Raw genomic sequence first — 12,307 nt, forward strand, 5'->3', positions numbered from 1 at the left:
GAAAATTGCACTGGAGCTGGCCAGGCAAACAGCTCCACATGGAAAAGGGCTTTCCTACTATAAAAGGCCAGGGAGCTGGGAGAGAGCTGGTGTTGATGAAGGGATTCTTGTGAGTTAGGGGTGAAGGAACAAGTGGTTGAATTCCATGGCCAATCATGCCTCCCTTCCCAACTGTGCAGCCCCAGGACTTGATACACCCCTAGAGGTGGGAGGGAATGAGTTGGGGCACTGTATTTAAGCTGGAGAGTCACATGAAGTGAATGCAGAAGTCAGAAAGCCTGAGGCACTGGGTGGACTGGATCCTGACTAGAGCCAGCCAAGATTTTAGGCAGGGAGGCAGTGCCATGAAAACTCACTCTTGGGACTATGTGTAGGTCAAAGAGAGGTGTGGGGTACCTGGAAAAAGGGCAACTGATCAGACAGCTATTACAACAAGCCAGGGATGAGGCAACAGAATCAGAACTACAGGAGGGAAGAGAATGGGTGGGAAAAAGATTGTCAAGAATTTTGGCTCTGAAATCAGGGTAATTTGGATTCCAGCCCCATTGACTAGCTAGGCCATACTGGACACACGACTCACACCAGAAACTCAATTTTCCCCATTTGTAAAACCAGCACAAGACCTACCAGGGTTGCTGTGAGCATTAGAAATAATGGACATCAATGGCTCATGGCAGGTCCAGGGCAGTGGCTAGTCCAGCTGGGCCTCTTGTCTTCCTGCCCACAGTGAACCCTGCAGTTTAGTTGAGGTTAAGAAGTGCTGACTAGGCTGCTTGGAGCCAGGTCTCATGGGCCAGAGGTGAGTCAGATAAGTGGCCCTGATTTCCAGGAGCTTACAGTCTGATGGAGGAGACAGGAAGAAAAATGGAGAATCTGAACTCATGGAAATAGCTGGGAAAGAGGTTGCAATTGAGGAGAAAGGGTAGGCAGGGCTCTGGGGCTAAGACTGTGACCAGCAGAACCAAGGGAAGCAGGCAAAGCGCTTCGAGAGGCTGCCTTCCCCCAATCAGACCCGAGGTCTCATCTCTCATAGGAGTGGCTCTCCCCATCCATGCTCACGCTCTTGCTGCAGCACCCCAAGCAGAGCTCACAGAATACAGAGGCTGCTACGCCTATGGAAGGGTGGCAGCAGGAAACAGAAGCTCTCTGCAACCTGATGCCAGCAAGAGAGGAACAGAAGGAGGGGCAGCGGGAGCCAAGACACAGCCCAGGTCCCACAACCAGGCCAGCCCTGGACGCAGAGTAGGCTCCAACTCGGACATGGAACAACTGCATCTGTCAGGGAGTGAACCCTCCGTCACCGGAGGCTATGAGGCTCTTCCCTTGGGATCCTGCGCTGAGTTCCACCTTCTTACTTTAGTCTTCTCCTCTAAACCGGACAGAAGCACCTTGCTCAAAACTCAAACCTGGCAGCAAGGCCCTCTACAACCTAGCTCCAAGCTGATTTTCCAATCTTCTCCCCCTCCTGCCCTTGGCTTTCTCCTTTCCCGGCCTTTTCTCACACCATTCCCAGGCACCCACACACCTTCGCCCAATCATTTCCTCCATTTCCCATTCTCCAGGCCCACTTCCGCCTCCTGGAAGCCTTTCCTCCTTGTGAGACGCTTGGGCCAGGTGAGTTACCTGTTTTTGTTTGTTTGTTTGTTTTTTGTTTTTTGTTTTTTTTTTTTTTTGATGAGGAGTCTCACTCTGTCGCCCAGGCTGGAGTGCAATGGCGCAATCTCCGCTCACTGCAACCTCTACCTCCTGGGTTCAAGCGATTCTCCTGCCTCAGCCTCCCGAGTAGCTGGGCGCCCACCACCATGCCCAGCTAATTTTTGTATTTTTAGTAGAGACGGGGTTTCACCATGCTGGCCAGGGTGCTCTCGAACTCCTGACCTCGTGATCTGCCCACCTCGGCCTCCCAAAGTGCTGGGATTACAGGCGTAAGCCACCGCTCGCGGCCTATCTTAGCATTCTTTATATCCACCCCAGGTACCCGCACATGCCCTGCACACAGTGAACACATCGGGGCAATGTTCTGTTTCCCTCGCCCCCCCCCCCCGCCCTTTTTTTTTTTAAATTTATTTGGTTCCAATCCCCCTCCAATGCCAGCTCTCCATGAAGTCCTGGCTCCCGCCTGCACCGCACCTCCCTTGCTGCCTTAAGTCCCGCTTTCCCTGTCACCAGTGTTCCCGTGGCTCTGGGCTCCCGGCCGTACCAGGCGCGCTCTTCTGTTTCTGGCTGTCCCGCTGGCGCTGCTGCGCTTACACACCACCTGGCGCGCAGTCGTTGGTAGATGTGGAAGGTACCGAGAGTCGCAGGAGGAAGAAGCGCGCTGACACCCAGCCCCTTCCCGCGCACCCAGAGCAGGAAGAGCAGAGCCCACCCGGCCAGCGATGCGGCGGGCCCCACTGTGCCGCGCGCACTCCGAGCGGGGAGGATTCATCATTCAGCTAGGCAGGAGATTCCCCAGCCACTGAGGGTGGAAAACTGGCCTTGACCTCAGCAGGTCACGTCACTCCGTGTGCACAAGGCCTCGAGAGACATTTTTTGAAAAATTTTTGAGGTACTTTTCTTTTCTGTCTTTTTCTTTTCTTTTTTTCTGAGACAGAGTCTCGCTCTGTCGAGACTCACGCCACCTTGCTCCGCGCCCATCCAAATCCGCACCCGCCGCCCAGGAACCCGGGCTAGCCTTCCGCCTCACAATTGTCTCGGGGCCCCGAGGGTCGGTGGCCCGTGGCCCGGGAGGTGATCACTGAGGAGTCGCGCTGGGGAATCAGACCAGGAACTCGCTGCTCTCATTGGCTGCGGGAGTCAGAGCGTCCCACCCTCTTCTCCCAGCCGCCACGGCAAGGCCGGGGCGAAAGGAACATGGGCGCTGCTGGGGTCCTCTGCGCTCTGCGGGTCCGGGACTCAGGGCTCCCAGCGGCTCTCAAGGCTGCGTAGCTTCCCCCTCCCCTCCTCCTTAGGTGGCAACTTGTGGACATAGCCATTAAGCGGTCAGGCGTCAGGTGTCCTCCCGAGGGGTGGGAGGCGCCCTGGCCTTGATTCATCCTTCAGCTAGGAAGGAGATTCCCCAGCCACTGAGGTTGGAAAACTGGCCTTGACCTCAGCAGGTCATGTCACTCCATGTGCACAAGACCTCGAGAGACGGTTTTTGAAAAATTTTTGAGGCGCTTTTCTTTGTTGTCTCTTTTCTTTTTTTCTGAGACAGAGGCTGGCTCTGTCGCCCAGTCTGGAGTGCAACGACGCAATCGCGGATCACTGTAACCTCCGCCTCCCGGGTTCAAGCGATTCTCCTGCCTCACCCTCCCGAGCAGCTGGGATTACAGGCGCCCGCCACCGCGCCTGGCTAATTTTTGTATTTTTGCTTTTTCTTTTTCTTTTTTTTTTTTTTTTTTTTTTTTTTGGTACAGACGTTTCGCCATATTGGCCAGGCTGGTCTCCAACTCTTGACCTCAGGTGATCCGCCGGCTTCAGCCTCCCCAAGTGCTGGGATTGCAGGCGTCAGCCACCGTGCCCGACCCAGGCGCTTTTCAAAAATGTATTTGAGCTGTGCGGCAGTCCTGGGCAGTAGGTTGTGGTGAATCTCATGTATTCCCGTTGCAATGCCCTACTCCCAAATAAACATCTTCTCTTTGAGAGAGCCTTTCTCTGTTTGTTATTTTGGCTGGCAGTTTGAAAACATATAATAAAGCCGGGCGCTATGGCTCACACTTGTAATCCCAGCACTTTGGGAGGCGGGCGGATCACTTGAGGTCAGGAGTTCCAGACCAGCCTGGGCAATATGGCTAAAACCTGTCTCTACTAAAAATACAAAACTTAGCTGGGTGTGGTGGCAGGCGCCTGTAAACCCAGCTACTCGGGAGGCTGAAGCAGGATATCCCTTCAATCTGGGAGAAGAGGTTGCAGTGAGCTGAGATCACACCATTGCACTCCAGCCTGGGCGACACAGCGAGACTCGGCCTCAAAAAAAAAAAAAAAAAAAAGAAAAAGAAAAAAGAAAAAGAAAAAAAGAAAAGAAATAGAAACAAAAGAAAACAGATAATAAGGAAAATTCACTGAACCTTGCTCATTATAATGAATGTTTGGAGACAATTTAAATGTCTTTTAATAACAGACTAATTGAATAAATTAAGCTACACACAGATGAGTATGCATCCACACACATTTATACACAACTAGTGTGTGTGTGTGTGTATATATATATATATATATATATATATTTTTTTTTTTTTTTTTTGAAACGGAGTTTTGCTCTCTGGCCCAGGCTCAAATGCAGTGGCATCATCTTGGCTCACTACAACCTCCTCTCCCGAGTTCAAGCGATTCTCCTGTCTCAGCCTCCTGAGTAGCTGGAATCACAGGTGTGCACCACCACACCCAGATGCTTTTTGTATTTTTAGTAGAGACGGGGTTTCACCATGTTGGCCAGGCTGGTCTTGAACACCTGATCTCAAATGATCCACCCACCTCGGCCTCCCAAACTGCTGGGATTACGAGCATAAGCCACCATGCCTGGCTTCTATCTATCTATCTATCTATCTATCTATCTATCTATCTATCCATCCATCCATCTATCTTTTCAGAAGAGATGTGATCTTGCAATGTTGTCCAGGCTCTGGGCAAATACATTTCTTTTTAACTTTATCATATTATTTTTTATTATTTTAAAAGTTTAAAAGATTATAACTTTATCATATTATTAGTAAATACACGTAACATGACTGAATTGTATAATAAAATATATTTAAGATTCTAAATTTTATGTTATGTATTTTTACCACAATCAAAATTTTAAATGACACCTAAAAGAGTTATAAACTTGTTCAAAATTTACCTTCAAACCTCAAAAGTATTTCTCTCACACTAAAATAATATAAACAATAAATAGATTTTAAAATTAAGACAATTTCCATGACTACTCACCTAGACAAAACCAAACAATTATTGGCCACCAGCCAAGAATAAAAATATACAAATCACAAACAAAGTAGAGGTAGTATTTATACAAGCAAACAAACACATAGATATTTATATTGACAATAGACATAGGGCTGATTCATATTTGACTTTTGTCCCACACTCTTAAGGCGTACAGAGTTGAATATTGTCATACAAAATTATAATATGTAAATTAAAACTAAAAACACAATAAGCTGATGTGAAGTGGCTTACCCTAAAACACAAAATACAGAAATATAAAATTGCAAAACAGAGTTAAACATTAATCAAAAAAATTTTGACTCGTATACTGCACTTTGTAGAAACCAGAAACACAATGAACTGATGTGAGGCATCCTACTCTAAAAAAAATACAGAAATATAAAATTACAAAACATAATTAAGATAAGCTTTCACCCATAAAATCCTGAGTAAACATAGTGTTTATTCTAGATAACTACATTTTTTTTGTTGTTGTTTTTAGACAGAGTCTTGCTCTGTCACCCAGGCTGGAGTATGGTGGCAGGATTGCAGCTCACTGCAACCTCCACCTCCCGGGTTGAAGCAGTTCTCCTGCCTCAGCCTCCCAAGTAGCTGGGATTACAGGCACCCACCACCACACCCAACTAGTTTTTGTATTTTTAGTAGAGATGGGGTTTCACCATGTTAGCCAAGCTGGTCTCGAACTTCTGACCTAAAGTGATCCACCCGCCTAGGCCTCCCAAAGTGCTGGGATTACAGGCATGAGCCGTCGCCCCCCCGACCAGAAAACCACAATTTTCAACTCTGCCTGTGCAGCCATGAAGAGCATGAGTTTTGAATCATTAGCCTACAGTTAGGGCAACAACATTTCAGAGAAAACACATTATAATTATTCTTAAAGAGCTTTGATGAGAAAGTTTTAAGGAATAAAAATTTGAATAATACTAGAGAAATTTAAACTATGCTATTGATACATTGCTGCTCTTCTTACATATAATAGTAAGGCTGTCATCTAGCCTTTAGAAGAAAAGTCTTACATTTCTAAATACAAGGACAATATAAATATAGTAAGTAGGGTATAAAATGTTGATATATAAAAAATTAGGAATAAATTGTACTAACATTCAGATAAAGTTTTAGGAACATGGATGGAAATGCTAATAATAATATTCTACCTATAGTTAATTAAACGTACAAGCCAAATATCTTAATAAATTATTATGTGTTACTTTATTTTAACATACATGTTCAAGCATGGTATTTTAGAACTTTTGAAACCAAGATTACAGACAAATGTGACATGACAATTCAGAAAGTGAAAACACAACCATGGTAATCTTCATATTAAAGAAGACAGAAGTACAAAATAATAATTGAGAAATAAGGTAACAATTGGGAATTTACTATATGTATAACAATGTTCTAAGTTTTCTTATGGCATAAGTTTTTGCAAGAAATCTATGAAATGCGTACACACAGTAAACTCCCTTATAGTACAGGCTGTTGGCATATAGAGTTTAAATTTCTAAGATTAGCTCCTACTAAGAAAATGTTTAAGTGAAATAATTAGATTTTTCTCTGAGTCTTATGGCTGGGTACGGCGGCTCACGCCTGTAATCCCAACACTTTGGGAGGCCGAGGCGGGCAGATCACGAGGTCAAGAGATCGAGATCATCCTGGCCAACATGGTAAAACCCCATCTCTACCAAAAATACAAAAAGTGGCTGGGCATGGTGGTGTGCCCCTGTCGTCTCAGCTACTGGGGAGGCTGAGGCAGGAGAATCGCTTGAACCCGGGAGGTGGAGGTTGCACTGAGCTGAGATAGTGCTACTACACTCCAACCTGGCAATAGACTGAAAGTCTGTCTCAAAACAAAACAGAGTCTTTTTTTTTTTTTTTTTTTTTGAGACGGAGTTTTGCTCTGCGGCCCAGGCTGGAGTGCTGTGGCCGGCTCTCAGCTCACTGCAAGCTCCGCCTCCCGGGTTCACGCCATTCTCCTGTCTCAGCCTCCCGAGTAGCTGGGACTACAGGCGCCCGCCTCGTCGCCCGGCTAGTTTTTTTGTATTTTTTAGTAGAGACGGGGTTTCAGCGTATTAGCCAGGATGGTCTCGATCTCCTGACCTCGTGATCCGCCCGTCTCGGCCTCCCAAAGTGCTGGGATTACAGGCTTGAGCCACCGCGCCCGGCCTAAAACAGAGTCTTATAAAAAGAATATAGGGAGAAATGGCTTAAAAGTTAGTTGGAAAGCCGGGCGCGGTGGCTCAAGCCTGTAATCCCAGCACTTTGGGAGGCCGAGAAGGGCGGATCACGAGGTCAGGAGGTCGAGACCATCCTGGCTAACACGGTGAAACCCTGTCTCTACTAAAAATACAAAAAACTAGCCGGGCGAGGTGGCAGGCGCCTGTAGTCCCAGCTACTCCGGAGGCTGAGGCAGGAGAATGGCGTAAAAACCCGGGAGGCGGAGCTTGCAGTGAGCTGAGATCCCGCCACTGCACTCCAGCCTGGGCGACAGAGCAAGACTCCGTCTCAAAAAAAAAAAAAAAGTTAGTCGGAAAAAATGGAAGGTTCTGATAAACTTTCACATTTCTAAGTGATGAAACTAACAGCACTACCAACCAGGAATAATTGATGCGAGAAAAATTGTACTTCAAAAATTAGAAAAAAAAGAGACTTTCAAAGATAAAAAAAAAAAAGAGCTAAGGGTGTTCAACACCAGGATAGTTCTAGAAAAAATGTTAAAGAGAGTTCATTATGTTGAAAAATGAAATGATACTGTACAACATCATAAAACTATATGAAAATATTAAGCTCTCTGTTGAATGTAAATATAGATGCAGACATACAATTTTCCACTATAATAATGATGGTGCATAAAATTGCTAAATCTCGACTTGGCATGGTGGCTCATGCCTGTACCCAGCACTTTGGGAGGCTAAGGCAGGCCGATCACTTGAAATAGTCAGGAGTCGGAGACCAGCCTGGCCAATATGATGAAATTCCGTCTCTACTAAAAATACAAAAACCAGCCAGGTGTGGTGGCAGTCACCTGTAATCCAAACTACTCAGGAAGCTGAGGCAGAAGAATCACTTGAACCCAGGAGACAGAGGTTGCAGTGAGTTGAGACGGCACCACTGTTCTCCAGCCTGGGCAACAGAGCGAGACTCTGTCTCAAAAAAAAAAATTGTTAAATCTCTGTTAATATACACACAATATATAAATTGTGATGTTAGTAAGAAAGTGGGAAAAATTTTAAAGTATACATTTTGTATACTAATGAAGTTGAAGGTAAAATCCTTTTGCCCTGGGGACCTTAGCACCAGGCAAGGGAGGAGGCAAAGCTGCCATTTTCTCTCTGTCTATTCTTCCATCTCCCCCATCAGAATTTTTCTTGGTCTGCAGGAATAGTCAACGGGGCCAGGCTCTGTCCTGTCACACACACACACACACACACACACACACACACACACACACACACACAGGCTGGTATGGTGTGTATGGATAAAACCTGGAATTTAAAAAAAGTTTAAATTTCCTAAAAGTGGGAAACAGGACTTTGGGCTGCGGAAAGGGTAAGTCCTTGCTTCCTGCCATGTGGCTTCTCATCAGAGTTGTTGGGGCCTTCTCCCTGCAGGTGTCCCCCAAGGAGATGATGCAGGAGATTTATCTGGTGCTCATGGTCCGTGATGACATGTGTCACCGCACCTGCTTGTCACTGCACCTGGACAGCAACATGCCAGACCACTTCTCAGAGCTATGTAGCATTGAGGAGCTACAAGAAGGCTCAGCGCTGTGCACAATGGAGGGTTGGTTTGGAAGTTAGGTGGTCTGTCCTGGGGAGAGTCCCTAGACGCAGGGTCAGGCAGCACCTCACCACCCCTTCTGGGATCTCTGTGTCACAGATGAGCACATGAAGGTGGGATTGGAGCCCAGGTCTGCATCTCAGGCTGTCACACCAGCACCTTCTAACTTCATGGCCCATGACTTAAAGAAAAGAGTTGTGATTCTGAAAAAAAGTCAGGCAGTACCTAGCCAGGGCTTGACATCAGCCCAATCAAAATTTGTAAGGATAAATTATGTTTTATTAAAAAAAAAACAAAACTTTAAAAGTTTCAGTCTTCTAATGCGGAAGTCTGCCCAGTACAGCACCACCACCTGGTGTGGTGAGATCAGGTTGGGTGTAAAGCAAAAGCTCTCAGGTACTCAAGTTCCCTGGGGAGGAGCCACTCGTGTTCCCAGGACCTATCTGCTTGTTAAGAGCAGTGTGGGAAACATCTGTAGCTCAATGGTGCCTATAGCTGTTCACAGAACCTTTCCTTTTTCCTAAAAGAACCACCATTAAGCTGGGCACAGTGGCACACCCCTGTAATCCCAGCACTTTGGGAGGCCGAGGCGAGTGGATCACAAAGTCAGGAGTTCGAAACCAGCCTGGTCAAGGGGGTGAAACCTCATCTCTACTAAAAATACCAAAATTAGCCAGACACGGTGGCAGGCACCTGTAATCTCAGCTACTCAGGAGGCTGAGGCAGGAGAATCACTTGAACCCTGGAGGCAGAGGTTGCAGTTAGCCGAGATCGTGCCACTGTACTCTAGCCTGGGCAACAGAGCAAGACTCCATCTCTAAAAAAAAAAAAGAACCACCATTAAAATCCCATGATGAGACTAGGAAGGAGGAGGCATCACCACCCAGGCGGTGGTGGAAAGGTTGGAGGAAACACCTAAACATGTGCAATCCCAATGCCCAGCTGCCGGGACCAAATCCATATCCCCCCAACATCAGATACCCTGGAGGTTCCAATCATGCCAACCTATCACCTACCAATACACTCTTTCCTCCAGGCCCCTTTTCTTCTCTACCAGGAGCTCCCCAGGGAAATCCAGCTTTCCCTCCAGGTGGGCCGCCTCATCCTGTGCTACAGCCAGGGTATCCAAAATGCCAACCCTCAGGTCCCTACCCACCTTTATACCCACCACCTGCCCCTGGAATGCCTCCTGTGAATCCCTTGGCTCCTGGCATATTAGGACCAGGAGTGATAGTGGACAAGAAGATGCAGAAGCCTGGGCACAGTGGCTCACACCTGTAATCTCAGTACTTTGGGAGGGCAAGGTGCATGGATCTCCTGAGGTCAGGAGTTTGAGACCAGCCTGGCCAACATGGTGAAACCTGTCTCTACTAAAAATACAAAAATTAGCCAGGTGTGGTGGTGGGTGCCTGTAATCCCAGTTACTTGGGAGGCTGAGGCAGTAGAACCACTTGAAACTGTGGGGAGGAGGTTGCAGTGAGCCAAGATGGCGCCACCACACTCCAGCCTGGAAAACAGAGCAAGACTGTCTAAAAAAGAAAAAGAAAAAAAAAAAAGACGCAAAAGAAAAGGAAGAAAGCTCATAAAAACATATATAAGCACCGGAAGCATGGCCAGTATTCCTCCTCTTCCTCCTCCTCTTCCAGCAGTGACCTGCGTGAATACAGGCCCTGGACCCTGTATTCAGACCCTCAAGTAGCACCAGTTAGGCTCACCCATCAAGCTTCAGATCTCATGTTGTATTGGAGGAAAGTAACCCTTGTGCTCTCCACCCCTACCCATGCCTGGGCCTCACCCTGCAGTTCAGCCTTGAGTGCCTAGAGAAAATGGGAAGAGGATTGGATTGCTATGGCACAACTATCTTCTTGCTGCTTGGATAGATCATATAGCTGATGAATTTAGCAGGTGAGCTATTTTCCAAAGATGATGAGCTAAATGTTGAAGACAAGTTTACGATCTGTAAAATGTTATTTTTTATTGCTTCTTTTAATATTTGTGATTGGGGCCAGGTGTGATGGCTCACGCCTGTGATCCCAACACTTTGGGAGGCCGAGGCGGGTGGATCACTGGAGGTCAGGAGTTCAACACCAGCCTGCTCAACATGGTAAAACTTTGTCTCTATTAAAAATATAAAAATTAGCCGGATGTGATTGTGGGTGCCTGTAATCCCAGCTACTTGGGAGGCTGAGGCAGGAGAATCGCTTGGGAGGCAGAGGTTGCAGTGAGCCGAGATCGTGCCACTGCACTCCAGCCTGGGCAACGAGAGCAAAACTCCATCTCAAAAAACAAACAAACAAAAAAACAAAAACAAAACAAAACTTGTGATTTAGGGGTTTTGTAGAAATTTAATTATGATGAAAAACCTGTATAGTTTTTGTAATGTTGGCATACTTCGGTAATTTAGTGGCAAATACATTTCCCAGCGGGACTTTTGTTGGTGGCACTAACTGCAAGGTTGCTGGGAAGTAGAGTCCATTTCGTGGATGAGCTCTGACTGCCGTTTTGGAACCTCACCTCCACTTATTAGCCCAATATGCTGTCTCAGGTCCTTGTCTCATTCTCCAACTCTCAGTTCAAATAAAGTTATTTCTCCTGGAAAAAAAAAATTCCGTGAAACGCCCATTGGATGATAGTACTGAAGTTGCGTGCCCTGGGAAGTCCTCAGGACACCCCTGCATGAGGGCTGCCCCAGAAGAGCAGGGCAAGGTTGTGGAAGTCTCAAAGCTCTGAAGACCCTGTCTACAGAAGACAGAACTGTACACAAAACAGTTGGCCTGTGGGCTCCCCAAGACCTACGTGTACGTCAGAGGCATTTGGCAGAAGATTCATTGTGAACAAAAATCCCTGCCCACTAGGAGGTAGGAGTGAGTGTGTGTGTGTGTGTGTGTGTGTGCACGTGTGTGCGCGCGCACATGTGTTGAAACCAGAACTCCACCTTATGTGTTCATTGTAGAATTTGAAAATGGAAGCCTAAAGTTGAAAATTAAAATCACCCATGATAGCTGTAAACTATTTCCTGTCCTAGATGGGTTGTTCCAGGGTGCAGGGTCCTGGTAACACCCTTTTTTCTCCGTTCCTGAAAGAGTTACACGCACTGCTCAAGGCCTGAATCCACAGGTACCCCGTCCAAGCCCTGCTAAAGAGTCTGGACCCATCTGCCACCTTCAGCAGGCTCGACTGAAGCTGCTTGTCCTTCTTGAGCATTTTATCCAATGGTGACCTGAGACGGATGGGAGGCATTGGTGCCAGGACTGAACAGAGGGAAAGGGAGCATGGAGGCCAGGGGCTGAGGACCAGGCCTTCTGAGATGGAGGGGTCTGGCCCTGGAACACCCAGACCATGGTCACATTTAGGCAGAAAGACAGCTGGCCCCAGTTGGCCCTGTGCTGACTACCAGCCTTGGGTTCCTCATAGATATATAGTTATTATAGATATTCAAACGGTGGGAATTGGAAGAATGGCTTGGAGATGGGCCCTGTCAACTGTGGGTCACCTGAGCACATCCTGCCAGGGACCCAGGAGGGGCCATTGTGTCTCCAGAACCATGACTGGAAGGTGGAACTCCTACAGGGAGCAAGGAAGAGGGTCCTCGTTAGGG

At 47.1% G+C, this 12,307-nt stretch overlaps 1 pseudogene; it reads left to right on the forward strand.

Annotated features, from left to right (window-relative positions):
• The first annotated feature begins 9,630 nt into the window (after positions 1–9,630).
• LOC115898319 lies at positions 9,631–11,928 on the forward strand (annotated as a pseudogene).
• Positions 11,929–12,307: the final 379 nt, after the last annotated feature.

The sequence above is a fragment of the Rhinopithecus roxellana genome, chromosome 6 (assembly GCF_007565055.1).
Source record: "Rhinopithecus roxellana isolate Shanxi Qingling chromosome 6, ASM756505v1, whole genome shotgun sequence".
In the NCBI taxonomy this organism is placed as follows: domain Eukaryota; kingdom Metazoa; phylum Chordata; class Mammalia; order Primates; family Cercopithecidae; genus Rhinopithecus; species Rhinopithecus roxellana.